Source organism: Xiphophorus couchianus, chromosome 5 (assembly GCF_001444195.1).
Source record: "Xiphophorus couchianus chromosome 5, X_couchianus-1.0, whole genome shotgun sequence".
Taxonomy (NCBI): domain Eukaryota; kingdom Metazoa; phylum Chordata; class Actinopteri; order Cyprinodontiformes; family Poeciliidae; genus Xiphophorus; species Xiphophorus couchianus.
In genome coordinates, this window is record NC_040232.1 from 31,730,230 (window position 1) to 31,752,541 (window position 22,312).

Sequence of the window (22,312 nt, forward strand, 5' to 3'; positions counted from 1 at the left end):
TGTGTGTGTGTGTGTGTGTGTGTGTGTGTGTGTGTGTGTGTGTGTATAGATGAGCATGCAAGCTGCTAAAAGAGATAGAGGTAAACAAAGAATTATGTAATCCTAACAACCCTCCTGATGGGGTGGCACAGATACCACCCCACCATAACCACTAAGTGTGGTTGGTGCAGGTGGATGCTAAGCTAAAATATGGCGGACAGTTCTTTCTAACCGTCGCATTGTCCCATGGCTCCCACACCGAGCGCCATGTTTCCAGTAGTGACCCCCAGCCCTCAGTGTTGTAACAGTCTGGACACGTCCCACAAAGCTAAGCTAATGTGATAATAAGATTGAAGACATTAAATATGGTAAAAAAATATGGCTTAAGCCAATGAGTAAAAACATATCAAATTCAATATGATTCTCAAATAAGCCGATCAAACATGATAAAAATATTACTAATTTCAGGGGGAAAAGAAATGGAAAAGTACAGTAGCACTTGTGGAGGAAAAAGAGGAAAACCTACCAGTACAGCAAAATGTAAGGGTAACTCAGGGTAAAATCTGCCCTTCAGCCCACATTTGCTGCTCCAGATGCAGTACCATTGGTTAGAGTGGTAACATAGTCACATAGTGCATTCACCCAATCACTGCATCTGGAATGGTTATACAAGCCTGCTCCAGCTTTCCCAGTCAGGTGTGAGGGGGGGAGCTGTAGACAGAGGTGCTAATGGTTTGTGCTTCCAAACAACTAGTTCTATCTTTGTTTGCTATGCACTTTTAAGACTCACAATATAACAATTATTTGGATCTGAACACCCAGTGATCTTGGAGCCATGACAAGCTGACATGCACTGAACTGTAAATGGAACTGGTGAGTTGCGAGCACAATGTAGTTTGTTTGTTTAGCATGCTGGTGGTGGTAGCTAATGCTAATTGTTTGGCTGGCATCTGCAGTTAATTGTCACAAGATCAAACTTCTGCTATGAGGACACCGGTGTCACAAGATCAAAGGTAATGAGATAAATGCTGATATCTTTATTTTGTCTTAAAGATTAGTTACTTTATGTAATTATATTTATTCCTGTATACAATAACTGAAAAAAGTCTACTTAAGTAGCAGGCTAGTAATTTACTGGTCCTGTTTATTTGAATATTTGTTTGTCCTGCGTAGAGGTAAATATAAGTTAAATATAAATATAAGTTACTTATACATATAGAAATGTAGTAAATTAGAATTTAAAGGCAATTTACAGTATTTCACTTAATTATATTCATGTAGTGAATAAAGTCATACATATCAGAATATTTCACACACTACACAAATATTATCGACCAGCAACATGACTTAGGAATTTGATTGGAACCTGTTAGGGGCAGAACAGATACTGTGAGAACCACAGCAGAGATAGTTTTTATGGATTAACGACATTCTCTTAAACTGTGCTAATTTACTTCTTGGGAAAAGACGTAGTATAATCAGAAAGCAGCCCATTTTGAATAGCATTTTTTCTGGTATATAGTGTTATTTTAATTTAAATGCCACCTTAAACACTTGCATGTTAGTCAATCAGGGTTTCTGCAGGTTTCACCAACTCAACTTTAAGGCTTTAAGACCATTATGAATTCAATGTAAGGCATGGAACAAGACAGAAAATTAATCATATCGTATTGGTAGCCAACAAAAGTGTGCAGAGTGTCAGGACGAACATCGTTCCGCCAACTGGCAATCACTTTAAACTTAACCATGATGGACGAGAGTAAACTAGCTAGCTTTAGCCGCTGTTAGCAGCTAGTTACTTATAGCTGCAGCTGCCTCGAGTCACAAAAGGCAATGAAGATGTTTGCAAACCTCTCAAAGAAAAAAGAAATCCACATAGAACATACAAAGGTAAATAGTCTTGCCACAACAAAATTTAAGACTTGTGATTAACGTATTTATATCTTTTCAATGAATTTAAGATATTTTAAGGTCTTATTGTTAGATGAATTTTAAGGATGCAAGGACACCGGTGTCCTCATAGCAGGTAAGGGGTTAAACAATGTCTGAATGGTTGACACAGATCTAAGCTAAATATTTCCAATATCTACTTCAAAATGTGAACTTTTTTCTGAGATCTGGGTGATCATTAGATGTCTAAATGCAGAACTGTTGTTAGCTGACATTGACTGGTGAAAAAATAAAATAAAGAAAATAGAAGCTGCTGTCAGTCTTGAACTCAGGACCTTCCAAATATTAGTCCAGTACTTTCCTAACAGACACATCTGACAGGAAGTCCACCCATTAACTTATCCATCGAAGCAGTCACCGGGTGAAAGGCAGAGTACACCAAGGAAAAGTTAAGAAACGCACACACAGCCCCCACACACACACACCCCACACACACACACACACACACCCCTGTAAAAGAAATATAGAGTTGCCACTAAACTACCATGCATGTTTTTGGACTTTGGAAACAAGCTTTTTTTTGTACTAATCAGGAAATGGATACATGAAAATAGTTTCTTGCTAAAATGTGTCAATTTCTGCAGTCAGAGCATGAAGTTAGCAGCAGTGGTCCTTGGTGGGCCTTTCTACATCCAAACACAGAAACAGAAAAGTGTGTACCCTCTGAGAAAAAAACTGTAATAATTACTAATAACAATTAAGATTTTTTTTTATTGTGGCAACAATAAATGGAACTCAGAAATATTATGCAACTTTAATTTTGGACCCAAAAAATAAGCAGCTCAGCAACGCCACCCTAGGAATTTCACCCAGGGAACATTACCTTCTTTTTAAGGCACACAGGTTTCAAATATGCAGGTGTGTATGACATCTGAGACAGTTCACAAAGCAATTTATTAAATTCTATTTAAAATATTATTTTAAAAACAGTGCCCTATAAAAGAAAAGCAAACAAGAAAACAGAAGAGAAATCACAGTAGCTGAGGTAAAGGGACCAATAGCAAGGGCCGGCTTCCACCAAATACAGCAAACAAACAAACAAGAAAACCTTTAAAGCACCAGAAGCAGTGAGACAACCCAAGCACAGTAATCACGGCACACAGAAGAGGAAGACACCGTCAACACACCAGCACCAACACCGGACTTCAGCAAAGGAGGAGGAAGAGGAGGAGAAGAGCAGCGCAGTAGCGTTCACTTTGCGACCTGTTGCTGATTTACAGCCAGAACTCACTGGGAGCGAGCCACACGGTGGGAGCACCAGGAGGACATGTCAGGATGAATGAGGCAGCTTCTTTTACACCACGCCCACTTTGTCCAGCCGGAACTAATTTCACCTGGAAAATATTTGTATAGAAATGGGTACCTTTCTATACCTTTCTTATTTAATGGCAGAAAACATACATACATGAACCAATGCTGGTTTAGCCACATAGACCTGAGCAACTCTCACACACACCTGTGGCGTGGCGAAGACCAACGTCTGCTTTGTCTTCATCTGGGGTGACTTGGCGGCCAGCTGGCCCTGCGGCCAGATGGACGCTATTTCTCGGGAACGGGAACAAAGCAGGAGGCGTCCCACCAAGCTGGTCTGCTCTCCTGGTTGAGAACGTGACTCACGACTGCAGACAGCTGGCTGGCACGACTCCTCAGAAACCTGCCAGCTGATCCCATCAGGGCCCCGCGGCCCCGGCTCCAGCTGTCTCCTCGCCTCTCCGGCGGTCACCGTGAAGGCAGGAACAGCGGCTCGTCAACAGTGGGACGGAGCTCAGCGGGGACATGAGCTTTGCTTATTAGTAAAAATGACTCCAACATATCTGAATATCTGGCAGTCTAAAGAAAAAAAAAGTTTAGTCACCAATGTGAAGTTCCCAAAATGTCTGGTGTGCAGTGAGGAAGTGCAACATTTTTAACCAATTAATCTTTATTTGTATAGCAGTATTAAATACAATGGAGTGACTAAAGTGCTTCACAGGTAAAATAGGCAAAATAGTGAAATAACAGACATAAAAACACAATGACAGATGATTAAAATACACAAAAAGAGTAACATAACCAGCTTAAGGCCAAGAAAAATGAATTCAATTCAAAATTCAAATTCACTTTATTGTGAATTTCCCCAATGTGGGAAAAAAAATAACAGAGCAGTCCATAAAGCAGTCTTTTATTTTTATTTATTTTTTTATTATTTCAATCTTATGTAGATGCATGTCCCCACATACCTTAACTTGCTGCCTGACACCTGAATTTCCCCAATGTGGGACATCCATCCATCCATCCATCCATCCATTTTCTAACACCCTTGTCCCTAGTGGGGTCAGGAGAGGTGCTGCTGTCCATCTCCATCTAACGTTTCGGGTGGGAGGCGGGGTCACCTGGACAGGTCGCCAGTCTGTCGCAGCAACGTGGGATAAAAAGTTACATATTCCTTCTATTCTATTCTTCGGCTTAAAATTGCATTAGGAATTTTTTCGAGAAAAAGTTGGAACATTTTTCTTACTCCTCCTTTATACTTTTTTCATTTTGTGCTTTTTAATAATTCTTCTGTCACTTCTTTATCTGACCAGTATTTATTTTTTTTAAGGAACCTTGATGGATCAATTATTGAATTATTCAGAGCACGAAAAGAGGCACCTACGTACCAATCAACCTGGCAGACAAGGCATTTTGAATCAGACTGTTTGTAACTGCAGTTACAGAGACTAATTTGTAGAGACTAATTGGTAGTCTCTACAAATTATCAGTAGAGACTCATTATTTATCTGAATCTAAAATGCTAAAAACAGCTTATCATGTTTTGCAAGTATATTACGACATCACGAAGAAAAACAATCATCCTACTCCCTGCCTGAGTTGGAAATTTAAATTTCTTTTAAAGCCAAGAATACCTTAATGATCCGAGCTCAAGCAGAGAAGTAAAGGTTCTGCAGAAATAGAACTCAGAAATAAAATTGGGGGGAAATATCTTTTCTTGAAGAAGCTCCCCCCTGTGGTAACTAGCCTTCACATGACAGGCTGAGTGCAGCTCTTTGTCATCCAACAGGAGGAAAACACATTTTTTGTTCACTTATCTCATGTTCACACTTTTTGACAGGCCGTTTGAATTCAGCTGCATTTTCGTCAGAAGATTTCAAACTTTTCAAGCACTTTTAGCTCAAAAGGCGGTGGCTCTGGATAATTGCACGTAGTTGTAAGAAGCAGATGTTTTGGGGTTTCTTGTGTTTAACATCTAAATAAAGTCATAGTGAAGCAGGAGCACCAACTTTTGAGAGCTGAGGCAGAAAAATTACCTTTCAGAAGGGAGGCTGGGATTCCTATAGGAGGGTGTGAATATGTTTCAGGTGCAGAGACAAGATGGCTCCATCAGTCCATATTGTTCTGAACAGCGTCCTGATGATGTGTATTGATAATGAAGTGCATCAATGGAGTATCTGTTACTTATGCCATACTACATTATGCTGTATATCACTGATGTATCTGTTTAGGGCAGGAAATAACTATGGGACTACATTTTATATTTTAAGGTATAACTAATATCCGAGGGTTAGAACATTTGTTTTCCTGCTTGGAATTGGCAAATGCTTGAACCTGGATCACCTGTCTTGATATTCCTAATAAAAGTCGGGAGAGGAATCAGCTGACTGGTGTCTTTTTAACCAGAAACAACATGTAAAGTTTAAGAATTTCTAAAAATACGACAGTTGGTACTTGCCTAATCCTGGCCGCAAAGTAAAAATTGGCAAAACATTTCTTACTTGTACTAAACAGCTGTCTCAGCCTTAACTGATGGATTATAGTCCATGATCTATAGACCATGATCTATAGATCATGGACTATAGATCCATGATCCTGGACTATAGATCCATGATCTATAGTGAGTATAGATTATAGTATGATTATAGTGAGTAATAAAAAGTCGCATTTACCGCCAGAAATAAGTGCAAATATTTCCAAATTAGCATCACAAATACTTTTTATTGCAAAAAAATCACTAAAAGAATCACAAAATCCTGGAGGAACTGGAAAGATTATTAATGTTATTTAATTTTAAGAATTTATTGATATTTTAACAGTTTGTGAAAAGGTTTGATCAATACATTATGGCACAACTGGCCCTTTAAGAGCATTCGTGATCTTGATTTGGCCCAAAACAAAAATGAGTTTGACACCCCTGATCAAGAGGATAACATATCTTGCCTGAATTAACAAATAGAGCTGCTCAATGCTGGATTTTTTATTTTATTTTTTTTTATCAAAATACAATTTTGTTGTCATTCTGTTATTCCCTTATCTAATGCCTGTAGGAAAACGAGTCGAAATATTATCAGAGAGAAATTAATTGGTTAATAACATAACACAGTGTGTATTAAAAAGAGAATAATACACACGCCGTCACAATTTCCTAATCACTATTTGCAGCTCCAACAGAATTGTCCGATACGTTTATGTGGGAAGCGAAACAAAATTCTTGAATAAAATTGACCTCATAAAAGTCATGTCATTTTGTGTAACAAAAAAAATCAAAAACAAATAATGAAGCAGAGGAAATACACCTGCTCTGATGGTACACACTTTGCAATTTTTTTGTAAAATACATCAGCTCAGCAGATGACTCTGTGATCATAGAGATGACGCTCGTCTGAGCATAATGACTAACTCTCCTTTTATTTATTTATTTTTTCCTGCCTCTCGTTTTCTAGGACTAGCTGTAATACCAGAGCACGAGAGGGGATCGTTTCTACGTCAGAGGCAGCAGCAGTCGCAGCAACGCCCCCGCAACACATCTTACATTCAGGGAGGACGACTCTGTGAATGAAAAAATAATCTTCCAGATAAATAAATTCTTGTGTTTGGATTTGCACTGAATATGCTCAAAACTTCACAACTGCTGCTATGTGAGTGAGGAAAACCTCTGCGCAAAAACAGAAAAGCAGATGCTATTTCTGTAAATGTGTGTGTGTGATGTTGTGTTTTACATGTTCCTGGGACACTCAGACAGTCCTTTGTTCTTCCATCCATTGCTCGTGTCTAATCATCTTGAAGCCGTGTCTTCCTTCTCTCAAACAACAACAACAACATGAGTAAAGCTGCCACCAGTCCAATTAGATGTGAGACTGTGACAGTGTTAAGATCTGCTTCGCCTGACACTCACACCTTATCATGTCACTCACTAATGAGAACTCTCCAGGGTGACTGCATCCATGATGATGAAGCAGTCACGTTTTTTTTCCTCTCTCTCTTTCTCTCCTCCTCTTCGTGCGCTTTCATCTGCCTCTGATCTCCGCGGCTCCGCTCTCAGGCCGGCTCGATTCTCAAGATTCTCCTCGCCTTCCTGGCCGTGGTCAACAGGAAATGAGGAAAGGCTGAATCACGCTGGGAAGGCTGTCTCTGTCATCAATAAAACCTTTGTGATAAGGCTTAATGTATTTTCTAAGAAGTCCCTGCTGCTCCGTGTAAGATGGAGAGCCGTGAGACGGGACTTCTCCTTATCAGTTTGTTTTGTGCGTCTCGTCTTTTGATGTAACTCTGGCCTGCGCACCGCTTCGGAAACCGAATCTGAGATTTATCCTGAGTGTGGACAGTTTTTCTAAAATTTTCTTCAGCCTCCACATTTATTACCGCTTCTGATACTTCAGATTTTGATATCGAATTGACACCACGCAAATCCAGGACCAGAATTACCGATATTGATATTGATACCAATGCGATACTTTTAATAGTCTAGGTTTGAAATATCATGAAACTTCAAAAGTTTTTCCTTTGAATGATTTTGTTAAAACCTAGGACAGAATTTGAACATAGTTTATGCCTACAAAATACTTTAATAACATGGTAATCAGAAACAATAGAAAATCAGAACAAATTCGCTTTTCCCCCCCTAAATAAACCGAGGTGCTTTGTGATCTTGATGGGGCTGTGGATCTCATCCTGTTACGTCAACCTTAATTTGGGACGGAAGCTCAGTCAGCTCCTTACCAGCATGCCTCCTTCTTGTCCTGCATGAAAACGTCAAACAGAAAAAGGGAAGGAAAAAGGGCCACAGCTTTGAGCAATTGCATGAGGTTTGCACGTGCGCGTTGAGCGGCGTTGACAAAAAGCGCGTGAGTCACAAAGTTAATTATATATATAAAAGGCTCTTCTCTGTGTGCTGCTTTTCATCCTGTTCCTGCGTTAATACCCGCAGGCTTCTGTTTCCATCTGTCTCCCCATTACTTTGTTGCATGCTTTCATGCCCCGAGGATTGTGTCTCTGTCCTGATCGCTCTGTGCCTCCAGAACCTTTTTTTTTCTATTTTAATGTGCACCGACTTCTGAATGAAGTATAAGACGTGACGTATCTCGACATTGGAGCACGTCAACCGTGCCACATAAGCAGGCCTGACACTTGATTGTCTATGGTACGGATACGTGTAGACGCGGCATGTCTTTGAAAGTTTAATTTTTGTTTTCTGAAACGGCAACAGAGATAAAAAAAAAAATAAAAATAGTAGACTGAATGTATTTCCTCTGTGGTCTTAAGAGAATAACAGCGCCCCGCCTCTTTAAACACAAACACAAACAAAGAACACACAGTGTGACGTCGACATTCAGCTCTGAGGCAGTCCATCGCAGACGAGAGGGAAAAAAATACAAGAAAAACGCCTCTGGAATGAAAACAAAACATTCAGAGCTCTGATGAGTTGCTGAACTTGTCGTTGTTCCTGTTGCATAAACCGAAACGCCTGCAGGCGGGTGCACCATAATGATGTCAGCGGTGACTTTGCATCAGGCGAACTGGGGCAGACAGTGAAGGCAGGGCCGCATCGGCTGGTCTGCGTGTGTTCATCGCACTCACTCCAAACCACCGAGACCCGAGACGCCCCGCCATCGTGGGAACAGCTGGGATCGTGTGTTAAAATTTATGGAAGATATTTCGGAGATTATTTAGTCTTGTATGAGTTTTGGACGGTTTAGGTTCTTCTTTCACAAACTGGTCCATGTAAACCTGCGCAGGTTCTGCGGCGAGTTTCGTGTTGTTTGGAAATCCCTTCAGCCACTGGGACTTTTGGTAGTTCAGGCAGATAAAGGAATGTTGTATGATGTGTTGGAGTCAAACCTCTGCTCTGTTTGTTGTTTTTCTCAGACCTGCAACCAGCTAAGTACTATGGTATGCAGTTATGTAACTGAGGTATTGCTGTTGTGTTGTGGTGGGGTGAAGTAAATAAATATCTCTCCTTAGCAACTTTGTGTGATAGACATTATATTGAAGAAGTGTCAGGGTTTCACATTTTTAGCCAAAATCACGCTGTCATTTGAAAATATTTGATTTTGCCTTCCAATATCATCAGATTATACATATTGCTTATATATACACCGCAGTAACCAACTGCAACAACAACTAAAACTTAAGTGTTTTTGGTTGAGTACACTTGGAATAAGACATAATTAACTTACAATCAACTTTTCAGCAAAATAGAGGAGCTTGGTTTAAGTCAAAAGACCATTTTTAATGAAAAATTACTAGCTCCACTGGTAGATCATTCCACTTTTAACATGGCATGTTTCCCATGTCAGACCTAGAGTATATGTCTGAAGAGTAGTTGGAAGTAGTTGAAAGTTTTTACTTTATGTTTTTGAACTCAATCTGAGCTTTAAGCTATTTTGATGCACTACAGTGGAAATTTGAGAAATATTGGGAGCCAATAAATCCTGTTAGATCGGGGGTGTCAAACTCAGTTTTATTTTGGGCCATACCAAAAACATGACTGTTCTTAAAGGGCTGGTTGTGTCAGAATGTATTGATGTAACCAATTAAACTGTTAAAATATTAATAAATAGATGTTTGTTTCATCATTCAGTAAGTCTTTCTTAAATTAAATAATATTAAATATCTTTTGATCGGTCCCTCCAGGATTTTGTGATTTTTTTTTTCTTTTTGCAATCAAAAGTGCCAGCTTTATGCTGCTAATTTAGAAATATTGGTAAGAAATCTTTTTGCGATATTTGTGCTAACAGATTATGTTAAATGTGACTTTTTATTACCCTCCCTATCGATCACAGACTATAACTTGACATCAAGTAAGGCTAAGGCTGCAGTCACTTAAACCCAACGTTTTTGACCTTTTTTGAGAAAAAATTGCAGTAAGATCAGAAAAAAAAAATGTGAGGATCTGGGTTTTTTTTTCTAAATTTAGTGAAAAACATGGAGTGACTTATTGATGTAATTTGGAGTGGGCCACATAAAAAGCAACGGCGGGCCATATCAGGCCCCCGGGCCTTGAGTTTGACACATACTTGTTAGATGTAATCTTAAAGGTGGACCATTGCCACCTGATACCATTGCTGAGATTTTTGTTTGAATATACAAACACCTGGACTAATACAGAGCAATGCTATAACTACTATTATTACTTAAGAAGCAAGAAGGAAAGTTTTTTTTTAATTAAACATTTTAAAAAATTTAACCCACTGGAATAACTCTGTAAATCAGAGCTGCATGTCTTCTGTATGAATCGTGGGTTTATCTTCATAGAAAGATGAAAATCATGGGCTCTTCTTTACTTGTAATCCTGACTCAGATCTGCGATATGTGGTTGCATTTTTCAGCCTACTGGGGAGGCCATCAAGCTTTCTCAAGTGCCATTTTGGATATACGTCATCAAAAAAAAAGAAAGGCTTTTTGAAGTCTCTCAGTTTTTACATTAACAGAGAGGTAGATAATGCGCTCACTCACATTAGCGAAGTAATGAAAAAAGACAAACACATGCTGAGTTTAAAGCGAATCCATCTCCACCACAGGTAGAGGTGGCAGTGTGATTAGTGGTATATGATTCACCCTCTCCTCTCCTGCTAAAGAGCTCTGCATATCTAAGTGCAGCCTCTTTGTGTCCAGCTTACATCACCAACTTATCGCGGCCTTACGCAATCCCACACCTCCATACATTAGCAGGCTGCTCAAAATAACACTGCGCCCTTCCTCTCCCATCCAGGGACGCGACGTTCCTTAAAGGCCGACGCCGCAGGGATTCGTGGGAGGATGAGAAGCAGTGGTGGCGATGACTCCGACCTGAACCGAGCGTCTACGAGGTGAGGCCCGGGATAACGCAATTGTTTCCCCTGCTGGAGAAAAGCGAATCCATGACTTCTGAGCATCTGAAGTCCCTTCTTCATTACAGAGGCAGTATTATGTTTTTTTTTTTTTTTTTAACTTTATGTCATGTTATGTTATTCCCTCATCAAAATCATACCTGGAGAGTTGCCTTGATTATTTCATGCATTTTTGAGAAATCCTTTAATCTTCCTTGGCAACCAGTCAGCTGTGCAGAACGCCTGGTTGGACCTAGCACCGCCTTCCAGCAACCCCACCCACGTCTCCCCAACTCAGCTCCTTCAGACACCACCAGGTGTTTGCTGCTTCAGACAATTAGCAAACACCTGGTGGAACTGAGCATCTACTGAGCTCATTATATGGGCTACTGCTTAGCGGAACGTTTGGAAGAATGTTGTTAAAGAGTTAATAGAGGCGGAGTTTAAGGAAGAGTAGGAGTTTCTTAAAGAGACAGAAGCCCAATTTCTAGGCGTTAAACTATAAGGTAAAATTTCTTTTAAGTCACATTTGATTTGCAGCATTTTTATAACAAGTGAAAGTAACATTACTTGATTGTGCTGTAAAATGGCAATATGTGGCAGTAAAACAGATAATACTGTTGGTCGACTTTGACTGCAAAATTATTGGAATTACAGCGCCTTGGTTAAAATAAAAATATTTTAGTCTTCTTTCAACTCGTCCATACAGGCCAGATTTGTAAAATATGTGACATATAGTCACTCCAGATTTACAGCAGGTTTTGTAGTTCTGCTGCACTCTTTCAATTTTCACGATTGGATTAAGCAGTCCTCTGTGACGTATTTAAAACTTGAGTTTCTGTTTTATAACATAATCCTGTTGAATTTATAATGAGAACTAAATTACACAGAGTGGTGGGTTTTTAATAATTAGGTTAGTTTTGAAGAAATGTGTTATACTGGACTTTACGTACAAACACACCTCACTTAAGATTTCTATTTGTAAAACAACTTGAAAATAATCACTTGTCATTTGTGTGGTATATACAGTCATGTTAAAAATTACACTGAAAAGTTCATTTATTTTAGTCGCTCAATTCACTAAGTGAAATACATTTTATAAAATAATTACACGCAGACTGATGATTTTAAGCTATTATTTCTGTTAATTATGATTAGTTTCCCCTTAAAGCTAATGAAAACAGGACATTTACGATTCAAATATTACATCAGAGTCGGACCAATAAAAAAACATTTTTTTATTGGACGCGAGGGCCTTCACAGGCCCTCGCGTCCGTTCGGTGCGAGGGCCTTCACAGGTCAGGTCATTCAAGGATCCCTGGCCTTCACAGGCCCTCGCGTCCACGTTCGGTGCGAGGGCCTTCACAGGCCAGGTCCATGAAGGATCCCTGGCCTTCACAGGCCCTTGCATCCACGTTCGGTGCGAGGGCCTTCACAGGTCAGGTCATTCAAGGATCCCTGGCCTTCACAGGCCCTCGCGTCCACGTTCGGTGCGAGGGCCTTCACAGGCCAGGTCCATGAAGGATCCCTGGCCTTCACAGGCCCTTGCGTCCACGTTCGGTGCGAGGGCCTTTACAGGCCAGGTCCATGAAGGATCCCTGGCCTTCACAGGCCCTTGCGTCCACGTTCGGTGCGAGGGCCTTCACAGGCCAGGTCCTTGAAGGATCCCAGGCCTTCACAGGCCCTCGCGTCCACGTTCGGTGCGAGGGCCTTCACAGGCCTTCACATTACCACGTGGTCGTCTTATTCAAGCACTTCTGAAGGAACAGCCTGCGATGTCATCGATGACATCACGTTCGTTTTGTCGGTCTGATGTCATCAGTGACAGTCAGGGACGGACGTGATGTCATCGATGACATCGCAGGCTGTTACCTCAGAAAAAATGTTTTTTATACCTATGTTACATGTCTCAGCTGTATTGAAACAGTTGTAACAATTGATGTTTGTTTTGTTTTGTCTCTTCTTCTCCTTTCTTCCGAGTGGGAAGCCTGTAAACAAGAACAGCTTTAGCGAACGAAGAACGACCGCCATTTTCTTCCCCAAACTCTGTCTGTTTTATTACAAATTGTCAAAATCATGAAATCATGCAATCATACATTGAACATTCCTTTGTGCATTCATGTCCATGTGTCCTTCCGTTGCTCCAAAACAACCATATTCCATCTACTTCAATAAACAACATCAGCCCCACCAGCTGTGACAGCATCCATGGGCCAAATCAAAACAATTCAACAATCGATTTAAATCTTACAGATTTACATAAAAAGAAAACTATTCCTCAAGTTCAGTGAAATTGTAAGGCTACTAATTTCTTTGAATTGTAATAACTCTGAAAAATGTAATCATATTATTAGTTCTATAATTTAATATGGGCATATTTAGAGGACTAGATCTAGCTTAAGCTAGTACAGTAGAATCAATTACAGGGTAGTAGGGGAAAAGTGGTAACGTCTATAATAAATGTTTGAAACTGATGAGAACTGATTTCCGGTACATGTAACAGAGTAACTTTAACACTTCCTATCAAAAGATAACACAACCCGTCAGGATACCACCGAAATCTTAATAAGGTTGGGTCGGAGAGTGTATCGAAGTTTAGATACATGTAGCAAACTTCTATAACGGCTGTTTTACGACCGTTATAGCTACAAACCGTAATTATGAAACAAAATCACTCTTTTTCCCTCGAACGTCTAAACACGTCTAGCAAGTAATTACGAAATCAGCACCGAAAGAACTTGTAAATTTACATTTTAGCGGGGACAGTTTCCACCAGCTTCACACTACTAACCTGTAAACAAGAACAGCTTTAGCGAACGAAGAACGACCGCCATCTTTTTCCCCAAACTCTGTCTGAGGCGCAAGGGGGAAAGGGGCGGGGCTCCTCACTCTAGGTCTCCTGGTGAAACGCTGTCTATAATTTGGCTCTAACAAAACTGGAAACATCAGTATGAGACCTGAAAGAGCGTAGGGACACCCTAGAGCAGTGGTTCTCAAATGGGGGTATGTGGAGGTACTGCAGGGGGTACGTGAAGCTTTTCAAAATATCTTTAAAAAGTCAGTAGGCTCCTCATAATAAGTCTTGGGAAAAATTATTTTGTGAAAAGTTCGATAAAATATAGTGTGTTCATGCACTGAAATTTATATTCAGTATTTAGTTTCAATATCCTTTAAAATTAAACGGTTTGACTGGTTTTATACCTTCCTGGTGGTCACCGTCTTCTGTTTTTCTTTTTTGTTTAACCATGCAATGTTTGCAATATGGATGTATTTGTCAGGTTCACTGATATAAGTTGTTTGGCTTTAATAAATCAGACAGTGATTTTACAGCACTGTACCTCTTTTTAATTCCAAAAATGTTTTGCCCGTGTCAGGGGGTACTTGACTAAAAATATATTTTTAAGGGGGTACATCACTGAAAAAAGATTGAGAACCACTGGTCTAAACTATAAAAAATGCCCACTGAAAATAATGAAATACTTTATTATGTATGAAAGAAAACCTTCAAAGACGGCGTGGAATTACTGCTTACACATTCTGACAGTGAAGAACAATCAGCCAGTGTTTGTTTCTATGATAACGGCATATTATGGTAATCACAAGAGAGCCCACTAAGAGATTGACTGACAGCTTTTAAAAAAAAAAAACTGTTTACGGCTACAACAGCAGCCTGCGGCTTCAAAACAATTCGGGAAAAAGATCTAATGAGGAAAAAGTGTTGACTTTCAGTCACAGGATCTTTTTGCTTATGCTGACTCAGGGGGTCAGCGACGTGACACACAGCAAACCGTGTTTACCCAAATCTACAAATACACAACACTCACCAGGAAGGTATGTGCATGCACAATTAAAAGAGGCGTGACAACTTTTTCCAATGTTCACGCCTCTGCGAGATTGGCTCAACATGCGTCACATCGCTTATCCATCAAACCTGAAAGGTTTAAATTCACACGATAAACATCCACTTACTGAAAGTCCCAGGACATATAATTCAGTTTTAAATACCTTTCTTTAGCTTGCACCCATAAAAATAAAACGCGCAGTGGTGTGTTGTGTGTGAGCCAAAAATCTGGCAAAAGGCGGAATGATTTAAAAAATTAAAATAACATCCGTGCAAGAAGTGACAGAGCTTAGTCATAAATCTCCGTTTCGCCCCAGCAGCATTCCTGCCCGATGGGCATGAAAGTAAAATGTTTGAGCGAAACTAAGCTAACATTTCACTTGCTAAGGGAATGCTAGTTGCATATTTGTCAGGAATTTGCTTCTGGTTCAGACAATGTCACAAAAAAAATGTTGGGAAATCTTTCCTTGTTTGGATTTTTATGGAAAATTGAGTGGGATTAATACAATTACGTTTCTATAACTTAAACTGATACGTTACGATACTTCAAACTGAGTGACGTACACCAGCTGAGTAAAGTTTGAAAAAAAAAAAAACATTTTCCTTTAGCTGTAAGGTATGAACCAATCACCTGGCCAAAACGTTACAGGGGCGTAATCATATAGACATTAAAACAGATTGTGGCAAGAAACATCGTGGAATCTTATTTTTAAAGTTGTAATCGTCAATTTTTACTGAGGAAGAAATAAATAAAAATCTTGATGGATTTTGTTTCCACAAATTTTGGACTAAGGATTCCGACTGGTCTGCACAAATGTTATAAGTTATAAAACCCCAAAGAACAACAGAAACTCCCTCAAGTCTGAAGGTATTGCTTTTGAAATTATATTTTTCTTTGATGGAGAAGTACATGGCACATTGAAGCCCAATCCGTACTGTGGTACTGAGGCTCAAAACAAAACTGAGATTTTCGTTTTTGCTTGAGAAAACCAGGTGTTTTCCACTGAGCGTTTCACTTTCAGCTTACATTTCCTCAGATATACCGTCCGGCTAAAATGGAAAGCACATGACTTAGATTATTTTAAGGTTTCATTGTAACATTTAGCGAAAGCATTGCTCGCACCTGCGTTCAGCCACAGCATGGCCTCATCCTGTGTTACTGTCGGGCCTCTTTTTAGCGAGTGTTTATTTTCTGACTTTAGTCGCAAAAGCAGCGAAAACAGTTCGACATGCTCCCTGCACAGAACTGAATCTGCCTGATAACTAAGCCGGACAGCCTAATAGTAAAAAGATAGAGTAATTTGCAGAGGTTTAATTGTCAGTCATGGTTCATTTATGTGTCATAGAAAGATTTCAGTGACTTTATAGAGAAGTGTTTGTGAAACACTGACAGCTAGCACCCAGTTTCAGATGGTTTCAGCTATAGAAAAGCAACTCAAACAGAAAATGTTTCTATCCTTATGGTACAATCCTACTATGTCTCTGAATGTGAAATAATTTCTGGCACTTTAAAAAGTGATGGATACATTTCTTCTAGTTGAAATGCTGTTTTCTCTTTGCCGACTGGACCTGTCGGCTCAGCCAGGGATTTTTATTTTTTTTTGCCTCTAACAAATTTTCTTCCAGTGTTCTCTATTTATTTCTCATTAGATATTAGATATTCACTGAGGTTTGGGTCATGACCTGAAAACATATGGACAAATTCAGCAGTTCTGAATAATCTAGCTGTGGTTGCTGGGAATCGATTCCAGTGTACTGACATTATGAGTTTCTTCACCTGATTAGGATTCAGATTCAGATCTTTATTCATGTCCCAATGGGCAATTCACTTTACAGCATCAACACACCAACAAGTGGCACTAAATGCTCCTGCTTCAACCAACGGAGGCTAAACATGTCGATCAAAAACATACAGGTGCTGGTAAGGCTAAAAAGGTGTACAATGAATAAACAATAATGTAACCAGAGTATTTTTAGTGTGACTTGTTTCAAACTAATAAAACCAGCTGTTAACCTTTCACCCCTCTCAACACTTCCTCCCTTTTCTAAAAGGCCACACAAGACCACCACACTTCAAAACATCTGAACTACCAGCATCTCTCCCCAGATGGGTCCCCATATCATCTCTGCCATGATCATCCACTGACACTACAGTCCCTGCTATCATCATCATCACCATCGTTCTCGGCGATCACACCCAGTGTAGCAGCCAGGTGGGCTGTGTGCGCACTCAGCGCATCGCACTCCTGCCCGGCGGCTCCGCGCGACGCCAGCTGAGCCCTTGGCTTAGGGCTGCAGCCTGCTAGGAGGAAAGCAGAAGCCAGAGGAACGGAGGAGCAGATTGGTCAAGATTACTCACTGTTGTCTGACTTTGAGGCCGGCATCTTTGTGCGGGATGTTGGTGGATAAACAGGAGCAGAGAGTGCTGGGCCCAGATACCACGCACCGGGTCTGTTTCCTCCTTCCTTCCACGACCCAGACCATCTGGGTGGGAGTGTTCGTCAAGAGATAAAACATGTCAATAAAAAAATAACTAAACAAATGTCCATATTGAGAATTGTAAAGCAAATCTTTGGTTATTTTTGGTTATCATCTTGTGTCTGCTGGCATTTTAAAGCACTGATCTCATGTCCAAAGATGCCTACCAGTTATTATGACAATCTTGTATGCCAGTCTTTTCCTGTTTTTCTTTCTCCACGATATAAAGCAATGAATTAAACTGCAGAAGAACATCTTGATTCCAAACGGATCATTTTGGCTTTTTCATCAAGACAAGCAGTAATTGTTCACGCCCACACAGGAACAGCAAGTTCAGGACATTTTCCGCATGTAAAGCAAAACTGTGGATTCAGCAGTAAACTGAGTGCAGATTAAAAAGGTTATCCAAACATTCCTCTCCACAGTGTTTAGCATGCAGGAGGGAACAGTTTCCTGTTGGCCAATGTACTCTTCCTGTCCACGCTTCGAGTGACGCTCAGCTTCCTTTAAAACAGGAAACTTGCTTGTTTTTTTGTTTGGTTTTTTTCAGGAGGTTTTAGACATTTTTTTGAATTGAGAGGGAGTTTGTTTTACTGCCTTTTATGAGTGTATGCACAATGAACTCTTGGGAAATTCTCACATTATAACTGCAAACTTTAATTGTATTTCATCAACCTTTATTTTATGATACTTCATTGTAACATTTTATTATCCATGAAAAAGTGAATATGCATTCTTACAGCCCTCCTTTTGAACTTGTCACAGAGCGCTGTTCAATTGCACAAGTTTGGCACAATTGCAAAACCTACAAAAGGTCCGTATAAACCCAAAAGAGCCAATAGGTCCATGTTAGCTCTGGAGGAGGTGCAGGGTTCAACAGCTCAAGTTTAACAATCTGTGATTAAGACATCTATTAATCACGAACTTCACAAATCTGGCCTCCATTAAAGAGTCGCAAGATGAAAGCATTAAAAAAGTCCTGCAGTTTCCTGTAAGCCAGATAGGGGGCAGAGGAAGTGGATGGAGGAAGGTTCTTTGGTCAGATGAGACCAAAATGTAACTTTCTGCCCAACTTGTCCCAGAAAACAAACTGTAAGCTTCCTGAACGCACCATCTTCCCCAGTAAAATATGGCATCATGCAGTGGGGGGGCTTTGTTTCACTTTCCAGATGAATAGAAACCCTAATCATACAACCAGAGGCTCTTTGGAGGAGTCATTACATTAATAAATAATTTGGGCGTTTTTGGAAGATTATCACAAATTCTTTGGCAAAGTCAGAAAAAAACCCCAACAATCCTAACAGCCAAAGCTGCAACTGAATTGTTTAGATCAGAGGTATAGCTCTCAAATCTCAAATTATTAGATGCATCCTCACTAAAGAGACCTGAATTAAATGGTTCCTCACTATGTAGAAACACAATTCAAGTTTTATGGGGAATGACTATTGAACATTCAAGCATGGTTTCATTTTATGGACATGACATAAGCCAATTAGAACGTCCAAGAGAAGAAGAGAATTGCATGAAAACAATTGATGGATGTGCAAAAGTATTTGAACTATCACTGGCAGAATAAAATCACTTGAACTAGCAGCTATGAGAAATCCACTTCTGATCAGAGAAATGCACCAAAGTGCCTGAAAAAAAAATCCGTAACGTGATCAGCGTTGTCTGAGCTGCGTTCAGACCATAAATCTAATCACTGTTTGTGTCAACATGTTAATCCGAGTCTTTCATCGGAAGGGGCTTTTCTTTCCCTGTTCCTATCACGAGGAAAGCTCTGGTAACAGTGAAAACAAAAGCACCTGTCAGGGAGTTCGCTGGGGTGAACGAGGCTGCTGAATGAGCAGAAGAGGCCCTCTTGATTGAGAAATTAGAGCCAGACATGTTGCCTCACGTTTTCACTGCTCTGAGTTCTTCTGTAACTGAACCCAGCTTTAATTATTGTGTAGGCTGTCACCGTGATGGATTATCAGGAGGGGAAGAAGTTTCCAAGGAAAGATTTTGTTTCGTTGGAGAAGTGAATTGAAATATTCCTCCGAAAAGAATTGACAGTTGTTTTCTTTAGGTTTGTTTGACTTTCCACATTTTAGGAGGGATTCCATCAGAGGTTGGCAACTGTGACTTTCAATCACATTACTAGCTGAGTAGCTTCTAGCTACCTGGAAGCTAATACGCAACCTATCTAGAAGCTAGTACGCTATCTATCTAACTGGTTAGCTAGCTAACTATCTAGTTAGCTAACTGTGGATCTAGCTAAATGACAGCTAGCTAATTGTCTAGCTAGCTATCTAAATAGATAGCCTCTGACTTATCCTTGAACTGTTTTGTGGAAAAGAGAGTAAATGTTTTGTTTCTGGATGTGCAAAGCGATTAAAGCCATACCCCAAAAGAAATATGGTTTTACAAGGCAATGAGAATTTTCTTCCACTTTACAAATATGCTCCACTTTGTCTCATAAAATTACAATATAAAACGTTGAATTCTGTGGTTGTAAGGTGACAGCATGTAATGAAGTCTAATGGGTATGAATAGATTTTTTACAGGTCCCCTGAGGAGGAGATAATTGGTATGCTTCAAAAATACAACAAGATTGTCAGGTACAGAGACTGAGTATTGGCAGGGCATGCAGGGGGAAATCAAACTGGTGTAACAGGAAGAAGTCAGGGTGATATGAAAGTGACTTAATGCTTATTTATATATTTATTCACAGGGGAAAGACCCAAACATGTGTAACCGGCCGACAGAATAAATTCTAGGGAAATTCTTTGAAAGGTAAGAAGAGTAGCTGCGTTCGTTTATTATTTAGTTATGATTCGGTTTGTCGAAACTGAATCACTTTTATGAAACAAAAAGAACGGAATTCTGTAGTAATCAAAGATGTGCTCTGATTTCCACAGAGTTGTGCAAATATGGATTTATATTGTGTGACTTGTGTACTACACCAACTAACCTGGGAGGAAGTACAGAATAGAGAGACGAAACGATAGTCTGCTGGAGGGAAAACACAAAGCTGTTTTATATGGACAATGCCAAGGAAGAGTCTGTGTCGTTTGAAACTGTAGATATTGGAAAGAAGAGAACGGCTTTTATTACTTTCTTTAAGTGTCATAAACATGGTAACAAAACATATCACAACCTCAAGTCATGTGATATGTCAAGAATATCACAGGACAAATGTTCAGTTCGCCTACAGCAGTTTGTTCATATATCTTCTTGAATTGTTTCCTTTCAGGTTGGTCAATGTTACTGTTGAGCTTTCAAGAGGACAGTTTTGTTTTGTTGTTTTGGCTTAAACAGGCCCGAGCTGAGGCAATGTAAAACTGTGGTCATCAGCCCCAGCTCCAGACGAGTTTAAACAGGGGGGGGGGGCAAAATGAATACATAGCAATAATAATATTACTCAAGTAAAAGAAAAAGGTACAGTGCAGTAAAACTACTCATATAAGCACACTTTTTCCAAAAACGTTACTCAATGTTCCACTTTTGAACATAACATCAGTAGCCTATAGACTACTTGTGAACAAGCTTAAGGTGCTGTATTTGTATAAGCTAGTCATCATTTAGCTGACATTACCTGAATTTAACAGCATTGCTGAACTCAGTCTGTTAGTTTGGGGGGGAAAAAAAGTTCTTTGCGTTTTGCTGCCATGATTCTGACACACACCTGAGTCGCTCTGCACAGCAGCAGCAGGTCTCCATCGCTGCTGCACAGGTGAAAACCCAGCGCGAGCGTAGTAGCGCTCATGTTAAAGGCGGCTCGGAAAAGCACATTACGACGTGTTAACAACGGATTAAACCGATTTAACTGCTGAAAAAAGTGACAGAAGGCACAGACATGGGAAGTGTGGAAGCCCCGACTGTATCAAATCGATATAGGAATAACAGAGAGTTGGTGACTCTTGAGGTAAAAACAACAAACAGCTTTCAGTCCAGGGGGGCACAACCTTGCTACCTCTTTACCTTCTTAAATTATTATAATTAAAGAGTCATGGAGAGTATTTTACGCGCTAATATTTATTGCAGTCCAGGTGGCTCTTTCCAGTGTTCATTTTGTGCACATTAATATTGAGAAAATGCCTTTCCACTGCCAGTTGGACTTAAACTGGGCAGACCAGGTTAAACCCAAACACATAACATTGCATCACAGTAGTGCAACGACAAATGTAATGTACTAATATGTCTCAGGCTTGTCACAAGCAGTATTGTTTTTCTGTCTCCCTAATCAATGAATAGCGTTGTTATGTGACAACTGAAGGAGGCCCGTGATTGGTATGGTACAGATCAAAACCATAAAGAATTGTGTACCCAACCTCATTAGACACAAGGCTTAAATATTGCCAATTGCAAATAGTTTTGCCAATAAGTTATCTAATTATGGAGCAACTTTCTTATAATCTACAATGCAGGACTTATTGTAGACATATGTAGGAAAAAACAGTAGAACCATTTGTTAGAGATCACAATATAGAATCCAAGGTGCAAATTGCTCCTTTAAAGGTCTTTTAAACCTCTAAAGGTTCAAAAGACCTTTAAAGGTTCTTTTGAACTAGACTGTTTTGCATTTAGCTGGTGACTGGGCAGTATAATCCTCGAGTAAATCAAAATGAGAATGTAGATTGTCAAGGTGTGAGACTGATCTGGTCAGTGTTTACTGGGAAGTCATGACGACTGCGTAATCAGGGGTCAAGATGTTCCTTCTTTGAAAGAAACTGTCTTCCATTCAGTGGACAGCACAAGATTAACCACCTTCTGCTCTGTTTACACTTTAACCCTGATCTTAACGAGAATGCAAAAGAAGCGCCCTCTCGGCCATGGGGTCTATATTTTTCCTAAAAACATCGAAGGCCCCAGAGATGTGGGTTTAGTGCAAAGAAGAGCATAAATCTTTGACTAAAAAGGACAAATACACGGTAAACATGTAGAAAGCTGGAAAAACATTTTAACACAGTAAACTCTTGACCTCTTGCGCAAGACAAATGTAGAAACTGGATGATGGTGG

The 22,312-nt window shown here is 39.9% G+C and overlaps 1 long non-coding RNA gene across 3 annotated transcripts; it reads left to right on the forward strand.

Moving 5' to 3' along the window:
- The first annotated feature begins 42 nt into the window (after positions 1–42).
- On the forward strand, positions 43–17,570 carry LOC114143915 (uncharacterized). 3 transcript variants are annotated; one of them, XR_003595351.1, is made up of 6 exons: positions 43–852; positions 936–992; positions 6,627–8,812; positions 10,895–10,991; positions 16,669–16,753; positions 16,885–17,570. It is a non-coding gene; the product is annotated as an uncharacterized LOC114143915 (long non-coding RNA). The 3 variants fall into 3 exon arrangements; XR_003595352.1 differs by having other exon boundaries at positions 6,627–6,734; XR_003595353.1 differs by lacking the exon at positions 6,627–8,812.
- The last annotated feature ends 4,742 nt before the right edge of the window (positions 17,571–22,312 follow it).